At 65.8% G+C, this 8,871-nt stretch overlaps 1 pseudogene; it reads right to left on the minus strand.

Moving 5' to 3' along the window:
* Window positions 1-1,333: 1,333 nt before the first annotated feature.
* On the minus strand, window positions 1,334-3,903 carry LOC135325570 (class I histocompatibility antigen, F10 alpha chain-like; annotated as a pseudogene).
* Between the last annotated feature and the right edge of the window lie 4,968 nt (window positions 3,904-8,871).

Consider the following 8,871-nt stretch of genomic DNA (forward strand, 5'->3'; position numbering starts at 1 on the left):
GCCGCTTAGCACACCTTGTATAAAACTTGCTTAGCATGAGTAGCTAAATTTGATGAAGCCTTAGGCCGCACTTAGAGAAAATAATGAACTTTTACTTAGTCCAGTAAGAAAAGGGCCTCAGAGCTGGTTCCAGCTGGGAAGATAAGGGAGTTACAAGCAGTCTGCATTCCTGCGTCTCACACTCCCAAAGGGAGGGTGTCAAGGCTTTGAAATAAGACCAGTGCAGGGCATTAGGACCTTGAGGGGCAAAGCCTTAGCTCACTGCTGGGGCAGTGTTCATTGTTATGATTTAGAATCACCTCCTCCTCCTCCTGTGGACCTTGAGAGACAACAGTAAGACCCAGCAAGAAACGAAGGTACAACCTCAGCAGAAACCACAACAGTAAAGATAAGGAAGAAAAAGAGCCTGCCTAGGAACAATGATGAGATCCAATGAGGAGCAGGAGACCCCAGACCAAAAAAATTACTATTGGTCTAACTACTGTGTGAAGGGTGGGAAACTTAAGTTGAAAAAACTGTAATTGCCCAGGATTTTTTTTTGTTGGGGTCTCTCTTTGGAGGCACCCAGCTCGAGCTGTAATTACTGCACGCGTGTAACTAAAATTTAATTATTTAATTTGCTTTGATTTGGCTCTGAATTTTACTTGCGGGAACCTAGGGTCGGGCCCTGTTATGGGGGCCGACAAGCCTAATTTCCATAACAGTACAGTCAGAAAACAGCACTGTTGTCGTAACAGACACACCTAAAAACAACGTTCCTGTGCTACGAGACGCACTAAAAAAAACAGCGTTCTTGTTCAGAGGCCCACCGCAGAAACAGCGTTCTTGTTCGAAGAGGCCCACCACAGAAACAGCATTCTTGTTCGAAGAGAGCCACCAGGACAAGTGCTGAAAAAATCCAGCAAATTCTCTATTTCCCAGGCAACTGGCAGATGGAAACCCTGCCTCGCACACTGATAAAACTGGTTTTACCCCAGCTCAGCGCTGGGACCACGGCAGGAGCAGGCTCCGAGCGCTCCTCTTCTCTGGGGGCTTCCCACCACCTTCACAGCTTTTTGCAGCACGTCGGAGCCAGGGAGCAGATCCAAGGCGCAGTGAGACAAAAGCCTGAGCCCCCCGACCTGCCCCCAGGTGCCCACCTGCACCCCGCAGCGCCCGAGCACCCAAACAGGGCGGGTTTAGCCTCGAGCGGGGTGTCGGGTGCTGCTGCTCCCGGGCTGTGGGAGCCGAGGGGACTTGGCGGCGTCCCGGGAGCTGCAGCGAGGAGACGGCAGGTGCTCGGGCGGGCTGGGCCCCGCTGCCTGTGCCGCCGGGTCTGGCTGCGGCCCCTCGCTTACCAGGACGGAGCGCTTAAATGGCGGCATTGCTTCCTGCAAAGCCAAGAGAGGAAAAAAATCAATAAAGGCAGAGGTGTGGGGGGCGGGGGGTGCCCCCGCACCCCCGTGCACTCCCTGTCCTGCAGGTCCCAGCCCCACGTCGCCGTCCCCCATGGGAGCTGCGCTGCGGGGCTAAATCCCCCCTCCCGGAGGCAGGGGAGCAGGCAGAAGCCCCCGAGGACCCAGCCGCAGCGCCCGGCCGGCCAGCAGCCCCATGGTGGGTGCCAGCCTGGTATCGCGCCGGGCCGGGGCCCCCCGCCCTGCTCCCAGCACCCGCTCTGACCCATTCCGGAGCTGCTGGATGTCCCGTCGTGGCCTGTGAGAGAGGAGCGGCAGTGAGCCCCGGCCCCGTGCCAGTGGCATTGCGGGCCCCGCACCAGCCGCGGGCAAAGCCGGGCCAGGGCAGAGCCCGCTGGGCCAGAACCCGGCCCTGGAGCCGCCTCACAGGCGCCAGGAGCAGAGGGCAGCGCCCGGGCGCCTCAGCCTCCAGCGGCGGGACGCCAACCCTTTCCCTGCCCTGCAGCCGGGGAAAAGCTGTGGGGCACGGAAGAGGGGAGATTGGGGCAGGCGGGGGACGGGACGCGCCAGCCCCGTGGCTGCCAGAAACCAGAGAGCAAATGCTGCCCCGCTGCCAGGCGCGGCCTGGAACGGAGCGGCCCCGGCACTCACCTTTGGCGATCGCGTACCCCTGCTCCTTCCTCCCTGCGGGAAGAAAGAGGCATCAGGCCACGCGGCCCCTCACGGCCCGGCTCTGCTCCGGCCCCAGGGCTCCGGCTCGAGCCCCTTCTCCTCCCGGCCTCCCTCCCCCCGCCTCCTCGGCCCCCGTGCTTTACCCCATCTGCTCTTCCAGACCACAAAGCCGGCGATCGCCGTGATGACGACGACCACAGCGATGACCGCCCCGAGGACAACGGGCAGCAGGGAGCTCGGTGGCTCTGGAAGAGAGTGGGGCCGGGAGCGGGGGCCGGGAGCTGCCCCCAGCGGGCACTCCACGAGCTCTGGCCGCCCGCGCTCACCCCAGGAGAAGAGGCCGGGCTCCGGCAGGCTGGCGTGCTCCACGCGGCACTGGTACTCGTGCTTCTCTGCGGGGAGGGCCTCAAAGCTGGCCCAGGCAGGGAGGTGCCATCGCTGTTGGGTGTGACGCTGTCCCGCTTGGTCTCCTGGGCTTGGACGCGGCCCTTTTTCAGCCAGCTGATGCTGATGGGCCGCGGGTAGAAGCCGTGAGCCCGGCACGACAGGGTCACGAAGCCGTGGCTCTCCTTGGCCGACACTCTCACTGCAGGGCGCTCTGGGGAGACGGCGTGAGGGAGGGAGGTCAGGCAGCTCGCGCCCAGGCCCGGATGCACACGCCGCACCGCGCCGCCAGCAGCGCCCTCAGGTGCCTGGGCCCAGCGCCGAGCCCGGGGCCCGTCCCCGTGTCCGGGGGGTCCCGCCTCGCCCTCACCAGTGCGGCCCTCCCGTGCTCCACGTATGTCCGCAGCCCCTCGATGCAGCTGTTCTCCAGGTAGTGCTTCCAGCGCTCAGGCTCATTCTCAGCCTCCCACTTCCTCTTCCTGATTAGCGCAGCAGCATCCGCCGTGACGAATGTCAGCGTGTCCTTGTCGAAGGCGATGAAGTCCTTCCCGTCGTAGCCAAGCTGCATAAACCCCCGGGTCCCGCCATCCTCCAGGAGGTCACAGCCGTACGTGCGCTGCACTGTGTGATACCCTGAGACACAAGCAGGGAGACGGGGGCTCAGGGGCAGCAGAGGGGCTCGGACCCGGCACCCAGCGCAGGGCCGGGGGCACCCCAGCCCCGCAGCCCCCAGCGCTGATGGCGAGCGGCTGCCGCCGGGAGCCCCGGCCCGGCCGCTGGAGCCCCGGCCCGTGCTCACCCCTGCTCTGGTTGTAGCACTCCTGCAGCATGTCCAGGTACACACGGAAAGTCTCCTGACAGTCCTGATTGATCCGGGTCTCCTCGTCCCAGTGGTCCTGACCCTCCTGCTCCATCCAGGCCGCGCGCGGCACCACTCTCTGCATCTCGCTGTCGTAGCGATCGATGAGCTCCCCGTCCACGTAGCCCACGGAGACGAAGGCGGGCAGCCCCGGGCTGGGCTCCGTCACGGCGGTGTTGAAGTAGCGCAGGGAGTGGGGGCCTGCGGGGACATGGGGTGTGGTGAGGGGCCGGGGGGGCACATTGGGGGGCATCCGGGGGATCAAGATGTCCCGGGGGGACAAGACGGGCGGGTCGGGGGGGCAGCATGTCCCAGGGTTCAGGTTGGGGGGGCAGCACGTCCTGGGGGGGCAGGTTGGGGGGCTCCGGGGGGGCAGCACAGCCCGAGGGGGTCCAGGGGGGTAGCACGTCCCGGGGGGCAGGTCGGGGGGGCAGCACCACCCGGGGGCGGTTGCAGGCCGGTCCGTGGGGCCGCTGACGGGGAGCCCGGCGGCGGGGGAGGGGCAGAGGGGGGCTGGGGTCCCCGCCCGCACTCACCACTCGCCGCCGCCCCACCGCCCCCCAGCAGCAGCAGCAGCAGCAGCCCCGGCCCCATCGCCCGCCCCGCTACCGCCTCCTCGCTGCCATCGCCGTCGCCCTCACGCAGCACCGAAGCCCACGGGGGCCACGCCCCCGCGCTGCCATTGGCTCTGCTGCGGCACACGGCCATTGGCTGCGCTCTGTCCCACCCGCCAATAGCGGCTCGAGTCGACCCAGGCGTCACCAGGCGCTGGGCAGATCCCAGTGCGGCAGGTTGGGAGAAGCGACAGCGGGGGCGCGCGCGGAGGGCGCTGCGCAGGGCCGAGCCGCGACTCCCGCCCCGCCTTGTCGCGCAGCCACTGGCCCCGCCGGCGGCCGCCCGCCAATGGCGCAGCGCGGCAGTGGTGACGCCACCGGGCGCCGGGCTGATCTCCGTGGAGCGCGTGGTGGGCGGGAGCGCGGAGGCGATGTGGGAGGACGAGGACGACGTGGGGATGGAGATGATGTGGGGACGGGGACACTGGGGGGACGGGGATGATGTGGGGATGGGGATGATGTGGGGATGGGACACTGGGGGGATGGGGATGATGTGGGGATGGGGATGATGTGGAAGTGGGGACGATGTGGGGATGGGACGCCATGGGGATGGAGACGATGTGGGGATGGGATGCCGTGGGCATGGGGACGATGTGGGGATGGAGATGGAGTTGGCTCTGTCACAGGGGCAGGGGGACACTGGGGATGGGGATGATGTGGGGTTGGGGACGATGTGTGGACGGGGACACCATTGGGATGGAGATGGAGTTGGCTCTGTCACAGGGGCAGGGGGACGTGGTGGGGATAGGGACACCATGGGGACGGGGACGCTGTGGGGCTGGAGATGGAGTTGGCTCTGTCGCAGGGGCAGGGGGACGGGGACACCACGGGGATGGGGACGTGGTGAGGACGAGGACGGCAGGCGAATGGGGATGCTGTGGGGATGGGGACACCATGGGGACGGGGATGCTGTGGGGATGCTGATGGAGTTGGCTCTGTCACAGGGACGGGGGGACACGGTGGGGACAGGGGTCAGCTCCGGGGATGGAGTTTGGCTCGGCCAAGGGACGGGGACCCGGCAGTGGAGATGGGGACCCGAGGATGCAGGGACGGGGGCAGGGATAGGGACAGGAGACCACAGGGACATGGCGATGGGGACACGGGGCCAGCAGTGGGAGCTCAGGGAGTGGCGCCCATCGAAGGCCAAGTGCTGGTAGGTGGCCCCCGGCCCACCCCCTGCACCCATAGGTCTACTGGAAGATGTGGAAACCTGCCCAAGGTGGCACCCATGGGTGAGGAGCTGCCCGGGGACCCAGGCATCCAGCCCCGTTGCACCCCTGGAGCCAGGCATCCAGTCCCATCAGCACCCACACCCATCCATGGAGCCAGGTGTCCAACCCCATCAGCACCGTCCGCCACCCATGGACCCAGGTGTCCAGCCCCATTGCACCTGTGTTGTCACCCATGGGCCCAGGTGGCCACCCATCAGCACCCACCACCACCCATGGACGCAGGTGTCCAGCCCCATTGCACCCGTGTTGTCACCCATGGGCCCAGGTGGCCACCCCATCAGCACCCACCACCACCCATGGACCCAGGTGTCCACCCCCATTGCACCCCTGGACTCAGGCATGAGGTCACATCAACACCCACCACCACCAATGGACGCAGATGTGAGGTCACATCAACACCCACCACCACCCATGGACCCAGGCCCCCCACCCCATTGCACCCATGGTCCCAGCCCCCTGCCCCATTGCGCCCACGTCCCCAGGCTTCTGCCCCATTGCGCCCATATCCCAAGCCTCCCCGCCCCATTGCACCCATGGTCCCAGCCCCCTGCCCCATTGCGCCCACGTCCCCAGGCTTCTGCCCCATTGCGCCCACCTCCCAAGCCTCCCCGCCCCATTGCACCCATGGTCCCAGCCCCCTGCCCCATTGCACCCACCTCCCCAGCCCCCCTGCCCCAATGCACCCATATCCCCAGCCCTCTGCCCCATTGCACTCACATCCCCAGGCCCCCTGCCCCATTGCACCCATATCCCCAGCCCTCTGCCCCATTGCACTCACATCCCCAGGCCCCCCGCCCTATTGCACCCATATCCCCAGCCCCCGCCTATTGCACCCATATCCCCAGCCCCCTGCCCCACGCAGATGGGGCCACACTGCAGCAAGCCCAGCGCAGGCCCCCAAGCTGCCTGGCAGCTGCAGCACAGCACACAGGAGCAGAGGCCAAGGGTGCTGGCTTGGTGCAGCCGGCGGAAGAGAAGGCGTAGGGGGATCTCACTGCTGCCTGCAAGAGCCTAACGGGAGCGTGCAGAGAGCATGGAGCCAGAGACGTCCTGAGGGGCCTGGGGACAGGACGAGGGGCAACGGCACAGCTTGCGGCAGGGAAAATTCCCCTCAGAGACTGCAAATGGCCTTGGAAGCCGAATGGTGGTGCAACACTGGAGCAGGGTGCCAGGGCCGTGCGGGAATCCATCGCCAGAGACGGTCAGAGCTCGACCCTGACAGGGCCTGCGAAACCTCCTCCGCTTGCCTCCACTTGCAGCAGGAGGTTGCAGCAGACACCTCCGGAAGACCCTTCCCACCCCAGCTGCTCTCTCACTCTGCGACTGCTTGTAGGGCTTTCTCTGCAGCCCTGACTGCCTTCCTTGGCAGCGCCTGCACTAGTCTTTCTCCTGACATTTCCCTGACACCAAGTAACATGGCGGGAACAGCTGCCGAGGGTTTATTTGGAGCAGAACATGGGCTCTGGGACACGATGCGGCAGCATTGCTGTAGCAGCCAGGAGAGAGCCTCCGTCGCTCTGCCTCTTTGCTCTGCGCCATGCCCCATCTCGGGCGACCTGTCTGGCAGCTGCATCCTCGCGCTGTTCCTCTCACTGCCCTGAGACACAGCGGCAGCTAAAAGCTCTGCGCAGAGCCCGAAGCGCTGCCCTGAGCCGCGACGGCCATCGCCTGGAAGGCGCAGCATGCGGGAGGGCGGTGATGCCTGTGGAGGAAGGAGAGCCGTGGGCGAGGGGCTGGGCAGGCGCAGGGCAAGCACCCGCCTGTCCCTGGCACCAAGGGCTTTCCCGAGGGCTCACGGCCTCGGCATGGCCAGCCCCTGGGTGCTTCCTGCTGCCAGCCTCAGTGCCGCTCGCTGTGCCGTCCCCAGAACGGCTCTCGACTTGGGTACCTACCTGAGTCCACCTCTGGCGTGGGCCGGAGGGAAGACGACGACTTGTGCTCCTCTTTGGGCTCCCAGGCAACCTGCATGGGGAGAGCAGCAACACACCCCTGTGTGGTATCAGCTGGCCATGCTCAGCATCCTGGTGCCCTGGGATATGTGAGGGGGGAAAGGGTCTGGGGTGGGGGGATGCTGTGAGTGGCCGCGAGCCCCAAGGGGAGGCACATGCAGCTGGCTGGGCAGTGGCACAAGGCTTGTCTTGGGGCCGTAGCAGCAGGGCTGGGCCGGGGGCCACGACGGGCAGCGGGGGATGGAGGTGGCCGGGTGTGTGGCACAAGGGGGCTGGCTCGCTGGCTGTGGGAGGCGGCTGCTGCTGGGGCTGCCCCTGCCCTCCTCGCTCAGCATCCATGCCCCAGGGCTGGGTGCTGTGCAGGCCGGGGAGGGCACGTCAGCCCTGGGCCTCTGGCACTTGGAAACGCAGAGCACCAGGCATCTTCCCCAGGGCAGAGAGTGCAGAGCGCAAAGGGCTGGGGGGACAGCTTTTCACCACGGCCGCAGGGGGACCCATGCGATGGGGCAGCTCTTCTCACCCACCCTGCACACCCCAGACACTGCTCACACCGCACCTCCCTTGGGTGGTGGGTGCCGACGCCATGCTCCTTGCTCACCTGGTGAGGAAGGCCTGCGGCCAGGGCAGAGCCTTCTGCTGCGCTTTCTTTGGGGAACGGTGGTTGGAGAGGCAGGCTGTTGCTCTCCCCACAAGGGCCTCCGCACAAGTGGGAGGCCTCTGGCGCAGCCTCTGCGGGAAGCGATGGAGGCAGAGGAGCATTTTCCCCTGCATCCTCAGGGCCTCTGGCTGCGGGGGAGGCCTCCGCCTTTGTCCCTGTGCTGGCCGATGGGGACAGAGGCACACTGTCCCCCGCATCCTGGCAGCCTCCTGCCAAAGGAGATGCCGCTGCCTCGGCTCCTCGGGGCACTGCTGGGGCCAGAGGCGTGCTCTGCAGGTCACCAGCTGCCTCCCTGGCAGCATCTCTGCCCTTCACAACGGGGGAGCAGGGCACCTCCTCAGGGCACGGCTCTGTGTCTGCCAAGAGGCTCCTGAGGCTCGGTCTGACCCAGCTCATGACCAAGGCCGTGTTTTTCTCCAGCTCCTCCCATTGCAAAGGCTCTTCATCAACGTCCTCTTCCTCATCGCTCCACTCCACGCCAGCATCCTCCGGCGCTCCCTGGACTCTCTTCCCAGCTCCCAGCTCCCTCCTGGGCGCATGGGCGTACAGCCGCTCCTGCACCTCCCACTTGGACCTGGCGTCCTTCAGGAGCTCCACTCGCGTCACCTCCGGTTGCCACAGGTTATAGAAGGAGTTTCTGGCACAGAGCTGAAGCCAGAGAGGGAGATTTGTGAAGGCAGCTGCTTTTCCCACCAGCAATGCCCCCCGTGGCCCTGCCAGCACTGCCACCATCACGCTGTTGCAGCAGGGCGCAGTGGCTGGCCCCAGCACACGGAGGGTCACCATCTGCCCCGGCCCACTCTTTGCACTCACCTCCTTGGGGCGAACATTGAGGCATCCCGATGCTGTCAGGGAGAAACGTTTCCCCTTGCCCTCCTCTTCCTCGACCTCCCTCTCCTTCGGCCTCGGCTCCTTCCTCTCCAGACAGGCTTCTCGCAGCTGGGCCAAGCTCTGCCCAGTGCGCGCCACGCAGCTCCTGTCGAGCTCCTCCAGCGTCTCTGTTTTGATTGAGAGCACGGCGAGATACTGCGCGGGGTTGTCGGGGTGTATGCTCAGCGGCATGCCTCGAAGGCGACAGATGATGCCCAGAGGCTGCTGTTTGGGCCTCT

The sequence above is a fragment of the Dromaius novaehollandiae genome, unplaced genomic scaffold (assembly GCF_036370855.1).
Source record: "Dromaius novaehollandiae isolate bDroNov1 unplaced genomic scaffold, bDroNov1.hap1 HAP1_SCAFFOLD_31, whole genome shotgun sequence".
NCBI lineage: Eukaryota > Metazoa > Chordata > Aves > Casuariiformes > Dromaiidae > Dromaius > Dromaius novaehollandiae.